Here is a 6,274-nt window from a genome sequence, read left to right on the forward strand (position 1 = left end):
TTACACTCAACGGAACGACTTGATTAGTGTAGTGTCAACAACGCAGCCACTGCCAGCTAGCCTACAAAGTCAACAACGCAGCCACTGCCAGCTAGCCTACTTCAGCAGTACTGTATCATTTTAATCATTTTAGTCAATAAGATTCTTGCTACGTAAGCTTAACTTTCTGAACATTCGAGACGTGTAGTCCACTTGTCATTCCAAACTCCTTTGCATTAGCGTAGCCTCTTCTGGAGCCTGTCAACTATGTGTCTGTCTATCCCTGTTCTCTCCTCTCTGCACAGACCATACAAACGCTCCACACCGCGTGGCCGCGGCCACCCTAATCTGGTGGTCCCAGCGCGCACGACCCACGTGGAGTTCCAGGTCTCCGGTAGCCTCTGGAACTGCCGATCTGCGGCCAACAAGGCAGAGTTAATCTCAGCCTATGCCTCCCTCCAGTCCCTCGACTTCTTGGCACTGACGGAAACATGGATCACCACAGATAACACTGCCACTCCTACTGCTCTCTCTTCATCCGCCCACGTGTTCTCGCACACCCCGAGAGCTTCTGGTCAGCGGGGTGGTGGCACCGGGATCCTCATCTCTCCCAAGTGGTCATTCTCTCTTTCTCCCCTTACCCATCTGTCTATCGCCTCCTTTGAATTCCATGCTGTCACTGTTACCAGCCCTTTCAAGCTTAACATCCTTATCATTTATCGCCCTCCAGTTTCCCTCGGAGAGTTCATCAATGAGCTTGATGCCTTGATAAGCTCCTTTCCTGAGGACGGCTCACCTCTCACAGTTCTGGGCGACTTTAACCTCCCCACGTCTACCTTTGACTCATTCCTCTCTGCCTCCTTCTTTCCACTCCTCTCCTCTTTCGACCTCACCCTCTCACCTTCCCCCCATACTCACAAGGCAGGCAATACGCTCGACCTCATCTTTACTAGATGCTGTTCTTCCACTAACCTCATTGCAACTCCCCTCCAAGTCTCCGACCACTACCTTGTATCCTTTTCCCTCTCGCTCTCATCCAACACTTCCCACACTGCCCCTACTCGGATGGTATCGCGCCGTCCCATCCTTCGCTCTCTCTCCCCCGCTACTCTCTCCTCTTCCATCCTATCATCTCTTCCCTCTGCTCAAACCTTCTCCAACATATCTCCTGATTCTGCCTCCTCAACCCTCCTCTCCTCCCTTTCTGCATCCTTTGACTCTCTATGCCCCCTATCCTCCAGGCCGGCTCGGTCCTCCCCTCCCGCTCCGTGGCTCGATGACTCATTGCGAGCTCACAGAACAGGGCTCCGGGCAGCCGAGCGGAAATGGAGGAAAACTCGCCTCCCTGCGGACCTGGCATCCTTTCGCTCCCTCCTCTCTACATTTTCCTCTTCTGTCTCTGCTGCTAAAGCCACTTTCTACCACTCTAAATTCCAAGCTTCTGCCTCTAACCCTAGGAAGCTCTTTGCCACCTTCTCCTCCCTCCTGAATCCTCCCCCCCCTCCCTCTCTGCAGATGACTTCGTCAACCATTTTGAAAAGAAGGTTGACGACATCCGATCCTCGTTTGCTAAGTCAAACGACACCGCTGGTTCTGCTCACACTGCCCTACCCTGTGCTCTGACCTCTTTCTCCCCTCTCTCTCCAGATGAAATCTTGCGTCTTCTGACGGCCGGCCGCCCAACAACCTGCCCGCTTGACCCTATCCCCTCCTCTCTTCTCCAGACCATTTCCGGAGACCTTCTCCCTTACCTCACCTCGCTCATCAACTCATCCCTGACCGCTGGCTACGTCCCTTCCGTCTTCAAGAGAGCGAGAGTTGCACCCCTTCTGAAAAAACCTACACTCGATCCCTCCGATGTCAACAACTACAGACCAGTATCCCTTCTTTCTTTTCTCTCCAAAACTCTTGAACGTGCCGTCCTTGGCCAGCTCTCCCGCTATCTCTCTCAGAATGACCTTCTTGATCCAAATCAGTCAGCTTTCAAGACTAGTCATTCAACTGAGACTGCTCTTCTCTGTATCACGGAGGCGCTCCGCACCGCTAAAGCTAACTCTCTCTCCTCTGCTTTCATCCTTCTAGACCTATCGGCTGCCTTTGATACTGTGAACCATCAGATCCTCCTCTCCACCCTCTCCGAGTTGGGCATCTCCGGCGCGGCCCACGCTTGGATTGCGTCCTACCTGACAGGTCGCTCCTACCAGGTGGCGTGGCGAGAATCTGTCTCCTCACCACGCGCTCTCACCACTGGTGTCCCCCAGGGCTCTGTTCTAGGCCCTCTCCTATTCTCGCTATACACCAAGTCACTTGGCTCTGTCATAACCTCACATGGTCTCTCCTATCATTGCTATGCAGACGACACACAATTAATCTTCTCCTTTCCCCCTTCTGATGACCAGGTGGCGAATCGCATCTCTGCATGTCTGGCAGACATATCAGTGTGGATGACGGATCACCACCTCAAGCTGAACCTCGGCAAGACGGAGCTGCTCTTCCTCCCGGGAAGGACTGCCCGTTCCATGATCTCGCCATCACGGTTGACAACTCCATTGTGTCCTCCTCCCAGAGCGCTAAGAACCTTGGCGTGATCCTGGACAACACCCTGTCGTTCTCAACTAACATCAAGGCGGTGGCCCGTTCCTGTAGGTTCATGCTCTACAACATCCGCAGAGTACGACCCTGCCTCACACAGGAAGCGGCGCAGGTCCTAATCCGGGCACTTGTCATCTCCCGTCTGGATTACTGCAACTCGCTGTTGGCTGGGCTCCCTGCCTGTGCCATTAAACCCCTACAACTCACCCAGAACGCCGCAGCCCGTCTGGTGTTCAACCTTCCCAAGTTTCTCTCACGTCACCCCGCTCCTCCGCTCTCTCCACTGGCTTCCAGTTGAAGCTCGCATCCGCTACAAGACCATGGTGCTTGCCTACGGAGCTGTGAGGGGAACGGCACCTCAGTACCTCCAGGCTCTGATCAGGCCCTACACCCAAACAAGGGCACTGCGTTCATCCACCTCTGGCCTGCTCGCCTCCCTACCACTGAGTAAGTACAGTTCCCGCTCAGCCCAGTCAAAACTGTTCGCTGCTCTGGCCCCCCAATGGTGGAACAAACTCCCTCACGACGCCAGGACAGCGGAGTCAATCACCACCTTCCGGAGACACCTGAAACCCCACCTCTTTAAGGAATACCTAGTATAGGATAAGTAATCCTTCTCACCCCCCGCCCCCCTTTTAAGATTTAGATGCACTATTGTAAAGTGACTGTTCCACTGGATGTCATAAGGTGAATGCACCAATTTGTAAGTCGCTCTGGATAAGAGCGTCTGCCAAATGACTTAAATGTCTTAAATGTAATGCATCTGTAGAAGTTTGTGAGTGCTTTTGGTGACAAGCCGAATCAAGCATCTTCTGGTGGTTAATTCTCAATAAAAATGTAGATTGGATAAATTATATCTACTATAACCAACAGTGTTTCATCAACTATACTAGAGATGCGATAAAGGGGTTAGCAGAACAAACAGCTTACAACTAGTTTGATGGTATGGCAGAATAGAAAAGCATTGGATATGCTACTGGCTGAGAAGGGAGGGGTGTGTGATATTTGGATCGGAATGTTGTACTTTTATTCCCGATAACACAGCTCCAGATGGATCAGTGACCAAGGCCCTGGCTGGTTTAACCACATTAGCTCACGAATTAGCAGAGAACTCTGGGGTGGATAATTCTCTAACAAATTGGTTTGACAGTATGTTAGGGAAATGGAAACATGTCAGAATCACTGTGTTATGGGCAACCTTCACCTGTATGACTTTGTTGGTATTATGTGGCTGTTGTTTGATTCCGTGTATGCGAGGTCTCATTTCCAGGACTCTGGAGAGGTCAATGTGCAACAGATGGTGAGATACGGACCGATTCCAAGCTCCGACCAGTGGGATGACGAATACAGATCTCAAGGCCTAGGAGATGGCTCCGTTTCTTTTAACCACAAGGAGCCAATGTTAGATTAGACTATCTTCAATGTTTAGACAGACTGTTCCTTTCATGAAGATTATGATGAAAATCCTAACAGGAAGAGTTCTAACTGGATATAGGCCTAAAACAGTCATTGATGAGTTTCGAATGTAAATACAGGTATTGGTTTGGTTTATTCTTGTGTAACATTTATGTTTCCATGGATGGATGTCTTTGTATAATGGACTTCAGAGTGCTCTCGTGAATAAACAATTTGACTATTGTGAACTGGGATTCTTGTCTGTTTCATTCAACCCGAATCTTACAAACTCTGGGTTGCAGACTGAGTAGATTAAATGAAGTTTGTGAACATTGATAACGAAATTCTAATAACAGCTCCTGCCCAAGTCAAGGCCTGAACACAGCAAAGAATAAGAATTACTGTAATACAATCCACTCACACAGCCACAGCAGCTAATGGCACAGTGACACCAAAACATTGGGGGAGGGGTTACCAATTCAGACTCACTGCATTATTGATTCTCCTTCATACATGTATGTTACATTGAACATTTTTAATCCACAAGATGTTAGTACCTAGGTCCTACATGTACCCAATGTTTAAATAAACAGATACATTTCAAATGCCTTCTGTTCTTCTTCTGTGCATGTAGAGTGGTGCGTGAGCAAAATCACTGGAGAAGCCAAGTCAGAAAAAAGCCATATTAAAACCTTTGTTTGCTCTGTAACCTGTTAGTTCACCTGCCTTGCCACCGTGATATACAGGCCTAAAGGCAGAGACAGTAAGAAGACACAGTGACAGAATAAATTCAACCACACCTTTGATCATGGAAATCCGAACAAGTCATGCCTCTTCATTTACATTTAAATGTGTCCACCATGTCCACATTGTGTCCGTTCCCGCACTATATTAAAATCCCAATATGCATTCTACAGATGGTGGAATAGGCTAAATATGATAAAAGGGTGTGTTCGTCAATTCATTCTGGAGTGCCAGAGTGCGCTCTGTGCTTCATAAATTCAAAGTATTGGAATTTGTTAAATGAGCCATTTATAATTTCAGAGCGTGAGCGTTCAGAGCACACACTGGACACTCTGGTTGAGGAGTAGGGTTGATCTGAGCATTCTGACCTCACAACAGCAGTCAAGCACCCAAGCTAACTGGCTAAAGTTGGCTAGCTACTTCCACACAGAAATGATAGAACACCTCACTCTGACCATTTTACTCGCCCTAGTAGAAGTGGTTAGGCTGTTTTCATGTTGTCTAGAGCATTTGTGACTAACTGTGCTGCTGGCAACAATTGAGTTAAAAAAATGTGCCTAAGTTTACTGACACTGGTCATATTCAACAGGTGTTGCACATTGGTAAATTTATCAATTATTCTGCGCTCTGGCACATTGAGATGAGAGTACACTGAAATCGGAGTAGATAGCCAGAGTGAATTTACGAACACACCCTAACACAACAACAACTGATGGCAGTAGCTAACTATTGTAGCTAAGTAGCCAGCTAACCTCTGTAGCTAGCCAGCAAGATAGCAAGCAACGCTAAAGGGATTGCAAACGAGTTAGCATAACTCGAGCCCCCCCCCCCCAAAAAAATCTTAATATAACTAGCTGGTTAGCATTTGAGGCCAGCAAATATGTTCCCATATACTAGGAATGTATTTCCTCCAATGTTATAATGAAAAGGTGCCTCTGTCCCAAAACACAAGTTTTCTGGGAGGAATGCTGATGAAGTCTCCCACTGTATGCGCTCTCAGTAGCGAGCTTGCTTCGTATTCTGATAGCAGAAGTCACATGTAAGTGTCAAGTGTAGACAAGACCAATTCGGTATTGCTCTCCATGTGATGTGATTAGCGTGAAGACAAATCCAGACGGGTTTCCCTTGACACCATTCACAGTTGAGCTCGCTCAGTTAGCTCAACATAGGCTATTATTGTATACTTTTTTTTTTATCAAAGGAGTCCATACAGGCGACAATGATGTCATACTATTTTCGATCAGACAACGTTAGTTAGATGGCATACACATACAGAGACAGAGGGGCGCTGTTTCCCTCGCTCGGATGCTTTCTCCGGTGTGATAGAAAGATAAATAATTGTGTTTTTTTCTTTACATTTTTGGGGGAAGCCTGACTTCCCTTGGCACCCATGAATACACCCCACTGATATTGTCACTACATAAAGCACATTTGAAGCACAGTCAGACATTGGCCTTTCTGTTTTGTCCACATATTCTCAAGAACCATTGGCAGGCATCACTGTATGGGGGACTACATAGTACCAAATTATACTGGATTCAGTTGTTAAATAGCGGCATCATGT

Source organism: Oncorhynchus keta, unplaced genomic scaffold, assembly GCF_023373465.1.
Source record: "Oncorhynchus keta strain PuntledgeMale-10-30-2019 unplaced genomic scaffold, Oket_V2 Un_contig_1599_pilon_pilon, whole genome shotgun sequence".
Classification (NCBI taxonomy): Eukaryota; Metazoa; Chordata; class Actinopteri; order Salmoniformes; family Salmonidae; genus Oncorhynchus; species Oncorhynchus keta.